At 45.2% G+C, this 15,837-nt stretch overlaps 1 protein-coding gene across 4 annotated transcripts in view; it reads right to left on the bottom strand.

Annotated features, from left to right (window-relative positions):
- The window catches only part of ACTN4 (actinin alpha 4), an 896,467-nt gene that overhangs the window by 413,261 nt on the left and 467,369 nt on the right, over positions 1-15,837 (bottom strand). The gene's annotated exons all lie outside the window — the stretch shown is intronic.

Here is a 15,837-nt window from a genome sequence, read left to right as displayed (position 1 = left end):
CGTTTTTTTCGCATTTTTTCGTGTTTTCACTACTTTTTCTTGCATTTTTCATTGGATCGACCGGGTCTTCTTGGATGTTTCCTGGATTCTTGGATTTACGGATTTTTTCCTTGGAGCTTGGATATTTTTTTTTTCCTGTTGGTCTGGATTTTCCCCCTGGAAGCATCACCTTTTTCTGTTCATCGGAATTTTCTTATTTCTCGGTTGGCTTTTTCGTGCTTCAATTATATGGTATGCAGCTTTACACCAGGATTCGTGGGATTTTCTTGGAGTCTTCACTTATTTCACCGTGGAATCGTGATCACCATTAACTGTAAGTGCTTTTCAACATTTTAAATTTAATGCCAGTGAATCTAAATAACTTTCCTTGTTTTCCATGTTGAATTCGTGTACTATTTGCATTAATTTACTGTCATAATCTCTGTATTTTTTTCGTTTTGGTGCCTGGTTTGCCAACGATATTGTTTGTGAAATACGTAATTCCTGGTGCTGTTCTTCTAATTTTAAATCCTTTAAAAAATGCCATAAATTAGGATGCTGTGTGTTGAAATTTTTATTTATGCGGCTATGCCAGCCTTCTAATGCGTTATTTGTTCTCGGTGTGTTTTCCACGGTAGCCTGGTGGCAGTTCCACATTTCTATTGGGTATTTTGGTCTGCGTCTGTTTCCACTTCTCGTTAATTGGCCTATCCAGGTGTTCTCAAAGTAGTCCAGTAAATTTGTACACTCCTCCTCATGATTTTTATAGTATTGACTTTCTATTAAATGTTCGTAAAAAGCAATGACATGATTTTCTGGTACAAAAGCTAAGGCAAAAAGTTCCTTAATGTTAAATTGAAAGCAACTGTCCTCTGTATATTTTGATCCCAAACCTAATTTTTGTATCTTTCTCCAAACACACTGTGTAAAATGAAAAAAACATCCTTTTACTTTAGTTTCTCTGTACACGGTAGAAAATCCCTTGATCTGAGCTGTTTCGTAATCCATGATTATTGTCTCTGGTTTCGATTCTGGTGCTGTTTGCTTAATTTTATTGTACACGGTTTTGTATGTTTCCTCTGTTTTTTTTGGCATCAAAAAATATACTAGCGGTATTATTTTGTCATTTATTGTCCCATGTACTGTGTAAAATTGAAAAAACGGGTGAGGGCATACTTTAAATGTTGCGTCACTGTGCCATTGTTTGCTTCGACTCAGATGCTCAAAGTTATTTGCGGTAGAGAATACCAAGATTTTGTCAGTGTTCATTGCAAGTGTGCCATGGTAAAAATTCTCTCCTCTTGCAGTTACCTTAAAAATATCCGGAATTGTTATATTTTCAAAGGACATTGGTGGTGGTGGCAGGTTTTCATTCGCATGTTTTGTTCGGTTAATTGTGCGCTGCATTAATTTTTCAGCCGGCAACTGAGCTGTTATATGGGTCGGTAACTGGCCACAAACTTCTCTTAGCACAGATCCGCTAGCTTCCCCCTGATGTTCATTTGCTTTTCTTTTCAGTTCCGCCAAGGTTTTCCTGATGATTATATTAGTCTGATCAGGCATATGATTGTGTTCTTGTTTCCCTTGTACGTCTAATCCGACTGTTATTGCGCGCACTGTACACTTATTTTTTGTATATTCCGCGCAGCGCCAATAAATCCGTTCTTTTCTCTGTAGTTCTTTATTGAACACGTAACCATTTAAAATTAACTGCTTTCCGCCTTTTTGACTGCTTATGAATTCCACGTTGTCTTCCATTATATCACCTGAAACGATATATACAATTATTTTTTGTGGTATTTTATACTATGTGTTTTATAGTACATTTTCTTTTCTTTTAATGTTCGTGTGTCTTACCTGTTTTGAGTATGAATGAATTGTAATCTATTGCCTGAAGTACGATCTCACGAGATGTTCTGTCAGGTAATGACGGTTTTCCACAGCCGTTACTGGTTTCCTGATACCAAAAGAAGGTGCTTTACTCAGGAATGTCACCTATTGTGTTAACCATTTCATAACCTACCTTTCTCTAGTGTGTTAGACGAGTGGGTGATCACGGGCGAGGGGGAGGGGAGGGGGTGTTGGGATGGTTCGTGATGTAGGGTGAGGTTGGGGGGTTGGGGGGGACCCCCCCAATAATAAACGGTATTTTGTTATGTTTATTTATTTCGTGTTATTGCTTACGTTAATCGGTCATTTTTTTCGACATTTTTTTTTCGGAAAATTGACTTTCTCCATTATATGCATAGGATGTCGACATTATTGTTTGACATTTTTTTTTCAACATTTTTTTTTGTCAACATTTTTGTTTTCGACATTATGACCATGAACCCAAGAACCTTTCCTACATTTGTTCCCTCTTCTGAGAAGAAGCTTTTGTGACTTTTGGGCCCAAGGCCCCACCATTCAACACAGGGATTGAGCTCAAAGTTAGGGTATTATTCTTGGGAACTGGTTTTTCTTACTGCTCCATTATTTATTTTCCTTTCAGGTGTTAAGTGAACTGTATACATGTCTACAAACCAAAAGGTGATAACTGAGTTGTATAATATTACCTGCTGGATTATTTTTTCTAGTATGCTTTGGACCTATACAGTATTTATGTACTTACCTGTCAAAGCAGAATTATTGTGTGTTAAGTTATCAGAGTTTATATAGCGCACTTTCACCCGGACGCATCTTGGCGCTGGGAGCCCACATAGCTAAACACTGCAGCCTAAAAGAGAAGGGTCTTCAGGGATCTCCTGCAATGTAGATGATTTGAGATATTTGAGATATTTCTAAGTGCGGATGGCAGGTCATTCCACAAATGAGCCGCTGCCACAGACAAAGCCTGCCCTCCCACTAGAGAGCGGTGGAAGGAAGGTACACAGAGCAAGCCAGCAGACCTAGAACGCAGAAACCAATTAGGAACATAGCGACTCAATTTGTCACTGTGATCCACTTCTACCAGGCCCGACAAAGCCTGGTGAACCAAACAGTGATTTAAACTTCACGCAATGAGCAAAAGGTAGCCAGTGTAGTATGCGCAAGACTGGAGTAATGTGCCCTCCATATGGGGATCTGGTGGCCAGCTGAGCAGCAAGATTTTGTAGGCACTGAAGTCGCTGGACGAGACCTTTTGGCTGAGCAAGATAGAGGGCATTACAATAGTCGAATCGACTCAAGACCTGAGCGGCTACGACTGGCAGACCAAGTTTAGAGGGTATAAGGAGGAAGACTTTCCTAAAGACCCTCAAATGAAAGTATTGTGCCTTACACACCGCCAAAACCTGGTGTTCCATCGAAAGGGTTGAGATCACGACCCCCAGATTCTTTACAGTGGTGACAGGAATAGGAACGGAAGACGTCCAGAATGAGGACACCTAAAGTGAAGGATCCGGGGGGGGGGGGGCACCCACCACCAGCACCTCCGTCTTGTCACCTTTAAGTTTCAGCCAGTTGTGGTTCATGAAATCTCCCACGGCAGAGAGACACTGAAAGAGGCGTGACGACATCTCAGCCTGCTCAAGATCTAACGGAATGAGTATCCGAGTGTCGTCTGCATATGAATAGCAAGGAAAGAAGGGGGGCGATCAGAGCCTCAAGAAGCTTCATAAAGGTAAGGCAACAGTGATATTGGATGATAATTAGATGGTAGGGTCTATAGAGGACTTCTTGAGCAGGGGAATAACCGTAGCATGTTTCAGCTCCCTAGTGAGGTGGCCTGACTGACAGGACCTGTTAATGGCCTTGGAGAGCTCACCCAGAAGGTCAGTGAAAATGTCTTTCATCACTAGCAAGGGCACTGGGTCAGAGGTGGCAGACGACTGAAGTTGGTTAATCAGTGCACGTTAATCGCTGCACTAACCGATGGCTCAGAGAATGTTGGAAACACTGTCCACTGATGCGGGCAGACCATCAAGATGACCCCAGGGACCGTACTAGCTAATGCAGTAACCTGGGAAGACAGCAAGATGTTATGCCTAATGGTATTCATTTTAGAAATGCAAAACTGAGATAATGAATTGCAAAGCTCCTGAGAAGGAATCGCAGAAGGAGATATTAGTGGCAGATGAAAGCGACCTAACCTCTGAGAATAACTCCCTTGGTTTACGAAGGGCTTTATCAATTTTTTGCTCCAGAAAGGAATTCTTAGCGGCCAGAACAGCAGCATAGTCGTCATTGGCACACTGCTTACAGTATGCTTTAAGACTAGGGCTATATGTGAGGTGCCATTTCCACTCCGCTTGCCTGAGCTCGAGACAAGCTCTTTTTTTGTTCAGATGGAAGCCTCCGTGGTTCGATCAGTCTGAAGGGGGAAGAGGGGATATGGGGACAGCAACCAAATCCGCTGCTGCCTCCAATGAATGAGCCAGAAGCGAAAGATCAGTCTCTTGGGCCGTACCACATTTGACCCTTACAGAGGAGACTAGAGCCTTAAAGTCAGCCGAAAGCCAGTTACAGTGCAGGACTCGTGGGTCCGCAGAGATTTCATGGTGAACGTCAAGAGAGTTATCTGACCACAAGACAGGTTCAGCAGGGAGAAGAGTTCCGATTTATTGGCTCGCACAAGATCAGCATATTTCCAATCTAGGACCTGTGAAACTGATGGAAACCCAGATCACAGAGACCATCAAAAAGTTGCTGCAAGATTGGAACAAGAGGGCCATTACATTTCAGGTTAAAGTCACCAAGCTCAAGAAGTTGCGAAAACTTCAACTGGAGGTCAGCCAGTACCTCCAACGGGGGGGGGGGGGGGGGGTCAAGGAAACCGACATGTGACCCGTGAGGTCAGTAGAGAACTAAAAAATGACACGTATATGTGGGAGAAACTGTACAGCGAAGCAATAATGCTTCCATGGGCACAGAATGGTTAAGTGGAACTTGGGAGACCACGAGATTACATTTAAAAATCATGGCCTCCCCACCACCTAAATGGAGTGAGGGGCACTCGCAATTAATTATTTTGTAGTCACCCAGCAAAGCCTGGACCAATGCAGGAGTCGAAGCCTCATTAAGCCAGGTTTCCGTTAGGCAGAAGAGATCAGGGGACCGAGTGTCACGAAGATTATTAATAGAAGCAGTATGTGCAGATAAAGATCTGGTATTAAGCAACATTACTGTCTAACAAACTGTAATTTGTTGCAAGGGGAGTGTATGTGCTGGCAGCCACGGCTTCCAGCCATGGGACAGACGAGTTCCAGGAGGAGCAAAATCCAGGATAGTCTGACTGGTTAGGCCGATTTTGCGCGTTATGTCCTGGCCATCCGAGCCTGGATGGCACAGACGGGCAGGACTTTGGCGTGACTTTGGCACGGCAAGCCCTTTGCCGCTGTGCCCGACTGCTGCGCTGTCGGCAGGGGGATCTCTACCTATAGACAAGGAGAATTACCTTAGCCAAACTGCTCGCAGCAGGAATACAAGGCAACAACTGACTGTTGTAGCCTACGCATGCGAGTAAGAAATGAAAACATGAGCCGAGAAGCATGTGTGCTTCACTGTGGGGACTCATTGTGGAACCTTGACCATGCTCACTCACTCACTCACTCACTCCCAGGACTAAGCCTTAACCACTCTCCACGCTTACCTTGATTGGGCTTGGCTAACCGTTCAGTTTCCCCGTTATTAAATTAGGGTGGCCTCCTGAAATCTGTCCACCAGGACAGATTATTTTAGAAATCCAACTTAACAGTAATATCCATTCTCTAAAGTGAAATGCCCAATATATGTGTGAGACCCCCATCCGCCCCTACTGTATGCCTCAATACTGTAGCAGTCGGTTTCTCCCGCCATCCATCGTTCTCATTCAGACACATTTTTTTCAGGCCTCATGTCTGCAATGTTGGCGAAAATGTCTCAGTCTCAAGTTGCTGCCAACCGCTGGTGGATAGAAAACCATCTGAGGACGCAGACACATGAAGGATTGTGGATCTATGTACACGTCAGATAGGAATAGTATTACGGGAATGCCACCGTTGATGACTAGTTTTTCGATTTCGAAAAATAGGTAATACTCTGAGCCAACAACTAGATGGAGGACTATGCAAAGCATGTGAGCCGATTCTAAGCCGATTCACAAGTTCCAGAGACAGTATTGTAACCACACTTCACTTAAGGTGATCTGTGCAAGTTCAACACTACAAGAATTTCACTAAGGGAGTCTCTCAGGGGCGATATTCTTATTGACTGATCTGTTTCCCCACAGCCTAGAGTATAAATGCAAGGTAAGTAAAGCAGAAGGCTTTACTTAAGTCCAAAATGTCAGGCCAGGATTCAAAACAAATGGGAGCTATGCAGCAAAAGGAAAATATTTCATAACAGAGCAATAAGTATGCTCTACATGTATGAGAAAGCAATAGCAGTGGAGCCTGAGCAAGGAATTGGTGGCAAAGCTAGTCAAAAGACATTTCAAAGGGGCCTGTGTTCAGTAAACAAAAGGGTCAACCCTAGCAGTAAAGGTTTAACACAGAGAAGAACAAGTTACTTCTCACCTTTTAACGTTCTTTCGACGGTATGTTCCTCCGACGTATTCCTTATCTTTGATAATACGTTTCCAGCTTGCTGGCCTCGGAAATTTTTTCTGTAGAGGGCGCTGCGCGTCGACGTCCGCCGAGTCGATGTCCCTCGACGGCCACCGTATCGGCGCCGACATCACCATGCCCATAAATAGCCACGCGCTGCATCCGTTGCTCAGTTCCGTTTTGTAGCATAAGAAAAGTCATGCCTGAATTGGCTATTGACCTTGAAGGAGCGTAAACTGCAACCACAAGGGAAGTATCACTGCAGGGATGGATGGGAGGGGCGATAAGGAATACGTCAGAGGAACATCCCGTCGAATGAACGTTACAAGGTAAGAAGTAACTTGTTCTTTGAATGGATTGTGTCCTCCGACATATTCCTTATCTTTGATAGACTCCCATAGCAGTGCCTTGTAATTGGAGGTGGGAGTGAGAATGTTATGTATCCCTTTAGGGATGGACCGAATGTAATACGGCCTTGCCAAATCTGGTCTCTTGAGTAGTGGAGGAATCCAGATTGTAAAATTTTGTGAATGTATGGACGACCATGTGGCAGCCGCACATATATCTTGGACCGGTACCCCTCTTTGGAGAGCCGAAGAGGCTGCGATACTCCTGGTTGAATGAGCCTTGAGCTTTTGGGGTGGCTCTTTCCCTGCCAGTTTGTAACATTCCAGAATGGCCAAAATAATCCACCTGGAGATGGTTTGTTTTGTTATGGGTAGTCCCAACTTGTGCCCCGAGTATCCTACAAACAGTTGGTCTGCTTGCCTGATCCTAGCCATTCTGTGATATAAAAGCTGAGAGCTCGCCTTGGGTCCAGCCTATGTAGCCTTTCCTCCTCTTTCCCTGGATGGGGAGGAGGGTAGAACGAAGGTAAGGTCATTTTCTGAGTAATATGAAATTCAGAAACCACCTTTGGGAGGAAATTAGGCTTCACCTGTAGGACAACTTTGTCCTTGTGGAAAATTGTATGTGGGGGTTTACAGGAGAGAGCTTGTAGCCTACTCACCCTCCTAGCAGATGTTAGTGCTACCAATAGGGCAGTTTTAAGCGTGAGCAATCTCAGCGAACAAGAGTGAAGTGGTTCGAATGAGTGCCCATTAGGAAGTTTAAGACTAAATTTAAGTCCCATAAGGGAACCTGGAATGGTTTTGGGGGATAAACATTAGTTAATCACTTGAGAAATTGTACCACTAGAGGAAGTTTGAAATACGATGGTTCCTCCGCAGTGCACTTGAAGATAGAAAGCGCTGCGAGATAGCCTTTTACAGTGCCAACTTGAAGGCCTGAGTTTGCCAAGTAGAGTAGAAACGATAACACCGTTGGTGTACCACATGAAAAAGGGTCGATATTCTCTTCCCTATACCAGCTGCAAAATTTGTTCCAACGGCAGCGGTATAGAGACTTTGTTGCTGGCCTTCTGGCCGAAAGCAACACCTCCATGACGTCATCAGGGAGATCCCAATCCTTGTACCTCACCCTTTCAGAAGCCAAGCGTGAAGGTTGAGGGTTCTGGAGTCTGGATGGAGAACCTGATCTCCCTTCTGCGAGAGAAGATTCTCTTTGAGTGGAAGACGGATTGGAGGGCAGATGGACATATCTAGAAGGTCCGGGTACCACGTTCTCCTGGCCCAATCCGGGGCAATTAGGATCATGGTTTTCCAGAATCTTCTCAAACTCCTGATCATTTGAGGAATAACAGGGACTGCTGGGAACGCGTAAAGGAGTGGAAACTCCCAGTCCACTACGAACGCGTCTCCTAGAGCTCCTCTCGGGGGAAATTCCCTTGAACAGAAAAGATCACACTTCCTGTTGGTGCTTGTGGCGAACAGATCCACCTGAAGGGTTCCCCAAAGGGCGAAGATCTCTTGAAGGACTTCCTGAGCTAGCTCCCACTCGTGGGAGACTGTGCTCTGCCTGCTCAGAGCGTCCGCTGTCAAGTTCTTCTCTCCGGCTAGGTGGACTGCCGATAGAGAGATTCCTTCTTGGATTGCCCAAAACCAGAGCTGCATCGCCTCTCTGCACAGTGGCAGTGATCCTACGCCTCCTCTTTTGTTGAGGTAGTGCATGGCCACCGTGTTGTCCGTCATTATCCGGACATTTCTCCCCTGTACTGATGGCAGGAAAGCTTTCAGCGCTATTCTGATCGCTCTCAGCTCCAATAGGTTGATGTGTAGTCTGGACTCCGATGGAGACCAACGACCGCTGATGGTCAAGTCGTTGGCATGGGCTCCCCACCCCGTGAGTGAGGCGTCTGTTTACGGTTATCTCCGGCCATGGTTGCCAAAACAGTTCTCTTTTCAAGATGTTCTCTGGATAGGCCCACCATTGAAGGTCGCGGGCTACCTTGTCCGGAATCCGGAGGAGATCTGTCATTCTCCCTGAGAATTGCGACCACTGACCTCAGTGCCCACTGAAGAGATCTCATTCTCAGGCGAGCCTCTGGCACAAGGAAGATGCAGGATGCCATGAGGCCTAGCAACCTCAAAAAGTCGAAGGCTGGGAGACGTTGGGCATTTTGAAACTTGGTGACCATCTGTAGAATACCTTGAGCCCTCACCTCTGGTGGCGAGGCTTTTCCCAGGGAAGTGTCCAGGACCGTTCCAATGAACTGGAGTCTCTGTGATGGTATCATCTGTGACTTCTTTAAATTGAGGGAGAAGCCCAGTTTGTGAAGGAAGTGGCAGACATAATCTAGTTGGGCCTGGGCCTGTTCCGAAGATAGAGCCCTGATCAGCCAATCGTCCAGGTAGGGGTAGACGTGGATCCCTTCCCTCCTTAGACTCGCCGCCACTACCGACATCAGCTTGGTGAAGACCCTTGGGGCGGCGGTCAGCCCAAATGGCAGAACTCGAAATTGATAATGAGTCGCCAATTGCGAACCTCCGGTATTTCCTGTGTTTTAGATGGATTGGTACATGGAACTAAGCATCCTGAAGGTTCGGAGATACCAGCCAGTCCTGGAGGGCCTGAAGGATCTGAGAGAGAGTTACCATCTTGAACTTGTCCTTCCTGAGGAACTTGTTCAATTCTCCTAAGTCCAGGATGGGTCTCAGTCCTCCGTCCTTCTGTGGGATGAGAAAGTAGGGGGGGAGTACCAGCCCTTGTTCCTGTCCGCTACAGGTACCGGTTCTATGGCACCTTTCTCTGGTAGGTCTATAATTTCCTGCAAGAGGAGCGAATCTGGAACTTTTAGAGAGTTGTTCCCCGGTGGATGACTGAGGGATGTGTAGAAAGGGTAGGCAGTGACCCTGGGCAACTGTCACCAATGCCCAAGCATCTGACGTTATAGCCTGCCATTCCGTCATATGGTGAGTTAACCTGCCCCCTACAGGTGTATTGTGTGGAAAGGCCTCAGAGTGGTTTGGAGGCGGCTGATGCAGATGCCGAGGGTAAAGAGGCACTTGCTGCTGCTGCGGCGGCCTTAGTACTTTTGACCCGTCCACCTCGGGTGGATCTCCTTTGGTCTCTTTGAGCCGGCTGTCCTCTGCCTTTCCCGAATGCGGAATAATAGCGAAAGGACTTTCCTCTCCCAGAGGTTCCTGAGGGGCGAAAGGAGTTTGGCGGATAGCAGCTCCTAAAGATTTTGCTGCTGCTTTAGAAGTCTAACTTTTCCAGACTGTCATCAGCCTTTTTTCCGAATAGTGAAGAGCCGTCAAAGGGCATATTCAAAGGTCTGGCCTGTACATCTGGAGCAAAGCCAGACTTTCGCAACCAAGCATGCCTGCGGATTGTTGTACTTGCCGCCATGGCCCTGCTGATACTGTCAGCGGAATCGATGCCAGTTTGAAGTGACTCATACATGGCATCTTTGCCATCTTTAATAATGTTAAGGAAGGCTTCCTTTTCCTCTCCTTCGGGTATGCAGTCAGCCGCTGATGAAGCACACTCCCATAGTGTGTGACTGAATCTGGCGAGCGTACAGGTGGCGTTGATGGACTTCAACGCCATACTACAAGCAGAGAAGACTTTCTTCGCCATAGAATCGTACCTCTTGTCATCTCTATCTCTATCCTGTGGGACAGTAGGGTAAGCGGTCCTACTGCTAGATGAAGTTGCCGCTTGAACCACCAGGCTCTCTGGAGTCGGGTGTTTTGATAAGTATTCAGGGTCAGCAGCCGCTACCCTATACTTGGCTGACAATCTTTTATTGACCGCAGGGATAACTTCAGGAGTTTCCCAATTAGGCTGCATGGAAGGGGACCACAGGGTCTTCCTGTGGACCTTTGTCTAATATGTCTGTTAGGTCATCCTGTTGAAAAACAGGGGAAGGCGCAGACCAACCCATAAATTCAATAATTCTTGCCATAAGGGTTCTATAGGATGTTTCGGCATGTTCCCCTGGGTCTGGCTTAACAAATTCCACTTCTGGGGAAGTGTCCAGCCCATTTGCCTCATGTAGTGACTCTTGTAGGTCCTTCAGCCTTCTTTCCTCAGAGGTGAAATCCTCTGAAATTGGCAGTGTGGTCCTCTGTAACCCAAATATTTCCTGGTCAGAATCTTCCCCCTCTTTATAAATTGAAGATAGTCCAGGGTACTCTGACCTCTGAAATGGTGCAAACCCCATCTCTAAGGCAGAAGGAGCCAAACTCGTCATTATTGGGCGAGAAAACGTCGATGTCGTCGACTCCGATGTGACAGGCTTCGAAGGTGCCGAAAACGGCGTCGAAAAAACTGGAAGGGGTCTCGAAGAACTCGAGAGGATCGGGATCCTACTCGAGGACATCGACAACAGTCTTGGTGTCGTGCCAGAGGCCCTTGGAATCACTGTTGGCTGTGGAGTAGCCTTGGTCTTCTCTTTCATCGGCGTCAATGTCGGCGTCGACAATGGCGTCGAGTCGATCGACCGATGCGTCGAGGAACCCTTCGACAACGGCGTCAATGGCGCCGATCCGTGCGTCGAAGGAATCCTTGACGACGGCTAAGATGGTGCCTTCTTACCCGATGGCTCGTGGCGCTCTCGGGTGGAATGTTTCGCCGGGTACTGCGACTCGCGGCGTTTTGATTTTTGGGGTTTTTCACCCGGGGTATCACCCTCAGCTGTCTTCGAGGGGGTCGAGGCCGCATTCTCGAAGACGCTTAACATTTTCTTTCTGAATTCCTCCCACTCAGCTTGAGAGCTATGTTTTGTGGGACAGGAGACCCTTTCTGGGGACACAGAAGACGACGAGGAAGGGGATCTTCGACGTCAATTTTTTTGGTGTCTTGACCTCGACGAATGGTGGGAGCTACTTCGAGATCTAGAATGGGAATGTTTGACGGCGAGGAGACGAATGCCTCGACTCAGCCGAAGAAACCTTCGAGGAGGTTTTGACTGACTTACCTCGCTCGAGCTTCCCCTTGCGCTCCTTCAAGGCTTTTGCCGTAATGGACATGCAGTCCTCATACTCCGAACAATGGTGCTCGGATCCCAAGCACCACAAGCAGATCCTGTGTGGATCCGTTATCGTCATTTTTTTACCACAGTCTCGACATTTCTTGAAGCCGGATTGTGGCGTCGTCGGTTCCGATGAAGATGCCATCGAGAACGAGAAGGTATTATTCGAGTAGATATAGAGTTATCCTGACTGAACAACGACGTTCCGAGGCCCCACGAAGCGTGGAAAAACAGAACTGAGCAACGGACGCAGCGCGTGGCTATTTATGGGCATGGTGACGCCGGCGCCGATACGGTGACCGTCGAGGGACATCGACTCGGCGGACGTCGACGCGCAGTGCCCACTACAGAAAAAATTTCCGAGGCCAGCAAGCTGGAAACGTATTATCAAAGATAAGGAATACGTCGAAGGACACAATCCCTTCGAAAGGGCCAACACACCTAATAACCACCTAATAACTATATGGTGTAGCACTCCCATTCATACAAACATAAATAGAGTATGTCCTACCCACTGGTTGTGCAGCGGTCCTTAAATAAGACTCCAAAGGATAGAATGATGGGCCAACTATCCCTGCCCGTTTATGGGGTTCTCCCTAGGCTGTACTGGTGTGCCGCCTATCTAAAAGTGGATAGTAAAAAGAACAAGCGGAAGAAGAGATGTATTATTATTTTCCTATATTTATTATTTGTTTGCTTGTTAGGCGCTTCTACAGTAAGTAAATTCTTATATTCTACCAGTGGGGGATAACTGTTCAAATCTAATTGCTAGTATATCACTTAATTCTCACATATCTTTAGCTTAATCTAACAAAAATGCTCAATCCTAAAAGGGCCCACACAACTATTTATAGCAAAACCAAATTTTATTAGCCAATAGTCTAGGAGGCCATGTATTACAAATGTAAATGGTTAAAAAATGTGTAGACACAAATTATAATCAATGGTGGACCTATCGTCTGTACCGGTCCAGCCAATGATGAAGTATAAGCACTGCATCCATAGATATGGTTTCTAATACCCTCACTACAGTGTATGTTGTCTACGGGTTTCAGTGGCTATGGCCTGTGGCTCGTACTTAGTAGTCATCACATATCCTGTGGAGTGGGAGGGAAGATTGAAACACCCTACCCATCTTGACTCATCAGTTACAAACATTTGTGATGTTCCGTCTGTCTCTGGGTAACATGCTCTCTAGTAGGCAGTGTAGTGTATATCTATATACCCAAACATTAGTGCAAACCCAGCTGATCCTGTAGAATCTACCACTCAACAAACAGATGGATTACCTTGCAACTTCTACAGTCTGTCCTCCAGTTCCTCGTGATCCGGGAAACAGTTATCCTGCATGACTCCCATGGATGAACTCTGCGAAGCTGCCAGTCGCGTCTCGATCGCCGATATCAATGTGACGAGCGTGCGTCACATGAGGACTGTCTGCTCGTAATCGTCAGGCAAATTGTCTGATATTCCGCATATGTGCCCCATCTACTTGCAAATGTCGATAGACCCGGGGAATTGTTAGGCTATACATAAAATGTCCTATATGTCAGAGCATTCAAGATTCTACTTCCTAGTTATTGCTTCCTTCGCTATCCAAGTCTGCATCCATAATTCAAAGGTACATTGAACACATACATGCAAGGTACAGCAGTGTTCATGCTTTTATAAGATTTGTAAAAATCAAATATCGGTTACTCTTGATAGTCATTGCCTGCTAGTGCAGTGATGATTATTCAACTGTAGCAAGTCAATGTACTAATGATAATTACCTTTGTTAATATTAAAATATTTTACAATATAACCACTAGATGTCCTCTTTAGGGTGCTCTTCATTGGCGCACTGCTGTTTGCCAATCAATTGCTTCATTTAGGCCAAATTGGTCCGTTTTAAGCCTAAATATCCACCTTTGTTCCCTCTTAAGTAACAGGACCTGTAAATCTCCACGGACAAATCACCCTCAATAATTGTCCATTGTGGGTCTTTTGATGTATGGCGATGTTGAAAATGTGCATCCATTGGGGCATTCTCTCACCCTAATCCGTTACATGACATGTGTTCTTAGATCTGTTTTTTAATTGCCCAACTGGTCATTCCCACATAATTTAAATTGCAGGGGTAACTGATCAAATATACCACATCGCTTGCGATGCAATTCGACAAGGTGTTTTATTTCCATGGAATATTAAGTCCTAGGTCTACACTTAGGGTGCGTGATGTTAGTGAACAGACCTTGCAATGTCCACAGGGCGAATGTTCAAGGTTGGTCTGTGCCCCCAGAGGGTGTCTTGACGAGTAGTCACTGATGGTGGTTTGTAAGACTGGACGAGAGTATCCAAGATATATTTTTTTTATTGCAAATCTCAGTGCAGGCAAATTGGAAGATCCTACATTAAGTATAGGACAGTTTTAGAATTACTTTAATTTTGTTGGTTTTATTCAAATAGCTGATGGCAGCTGTTTGTTCTACAATGGGTCTTTTATCCTGTTGTAGGGTTGTATCTCTATGGATATTGTGTGGTCTTTTCCTAGCATGTTTTATACGTTTATTAGGATATCCCCTTTCTCTGAGGTGACTTATCAACAAAATTGCCTATGTCATAGTTAGTTCAGAGCAGTTTCTTCTGTACCTCAAAAATTGCACAAAGGTTGTCCCGGAGATTCCTCGTGTGAAAGCTAGTGTATTCAAGGAGAGAATTCAGATCTGTATGTTTCCGAAAGATGGTGGTGGCAATACTGCCGTTCTGAGCTCTGATCTCTACATCCAAAAAATGGACATTTAGAGATCTATTTCGCGAGTTCAGCAATCCCATAAAGTTCTCAAATACTGTTTGGTTACCAGTGAATATATTCAGTATCTAGTCTATATAACTTGTCCACAAATTAATCTGTTCACTGAAAGGATTATCTTCTGTTCACTGAAAGGATTATCTTCTCCATAAATATGGTATTCGAATACTTGATCGAAAAACATTTGACCTTTTCAATCTGACTGAATTGTTTTGATTGTTTTTTCTATCAAATTAAATTAACATATATGGTGAGGGGTAAGGGAATAGGTTACGGTAGGGGGGACTAGCGGGGGGGGGGTTGGGGGGGATTGTGGAGGATCTCACTGCATTTTCAACCAATTAAACCAAAAATAAAAAGGTGACATTGGAAAAAGTCAAATATTTTCGACCAAGTACACCTAAACAGTAAATATATCCTGTATCAAAGTCGGATACATACATGTTGGATAAGGCTGGCACAAAAGTTGCCCACATGGCCGAGCCCGAGGACTGCTGGTAAAAGTCAGATTTGTGCATAAAGAAATTCAGAGTGAAAGCAATATCAGCAAATTGAAGGATAATCGGGGAATATCACTCACTGGTGCCTGTTCTTCGAGCACATTGTCAATGATCATTAATGTTTCCATTTGGAGGATGTTAGTATAGGTACTCTATATCAAGGGTTGCCAGAATGTGTATTCTGGGATCAAATCCAACTTTCCACCAGATTCAGGACTACAGTTGTATCATTGAAATAGGAGCGCATTTTGGGAACTTCAAATTTAAGAAAAATAAAATCTACAAATTGGGATAGTGGGTCAAGTATAGAATTGATGCCACAATAGGACAACCTGGTGGGAATGAGATCCCTTCATGTATGTTTGGGAAGAGCGAAAAAGGCTGGGATTTTAGGATGTTTTGGGCAGAGGAAATCTGCTTCTTTTGAGCTTTTATATCCTTTGGATTAAGTGTCTACTATCCCAGTTATTTGTAGTCTCAGATTAGGCGTAGGGTCTCCTGGTAGCTGTTGATAGTTTTCCCTATTGTGTTTCAGCGAGGCAACAATCTGGTCATAATCTTTGCTGTTTATTACCACTATGGTGCCCCCCTTATCTGCGGGTTTAATGACAACACCTGGATTTTTACTCAGGTTTTTCAATGCCAGGTGCTCTTCGAAATGGAAGAGGACAATCTGTCAGAACATAT

The sequence above is a fragment of the Ambystoma mexicanum genome, chromosome 2p (assembly GCF_040938575.1).
Source record: "Ambystoma mexicanum isolate Mex_15411 chromosome 2p, UKY_AmexF1_1, whole genome shotgun sequence".
NCBI classification, from domain to species: Eukaryota; Metazoa; Chordata; class Amphibia; order Caudata; family Ambystomatidae; genus Ambystoma; species Ambystoma mexicanum.
This window is presented reverse-complemented; position numbering and strand designations above follow the sequence as displayed.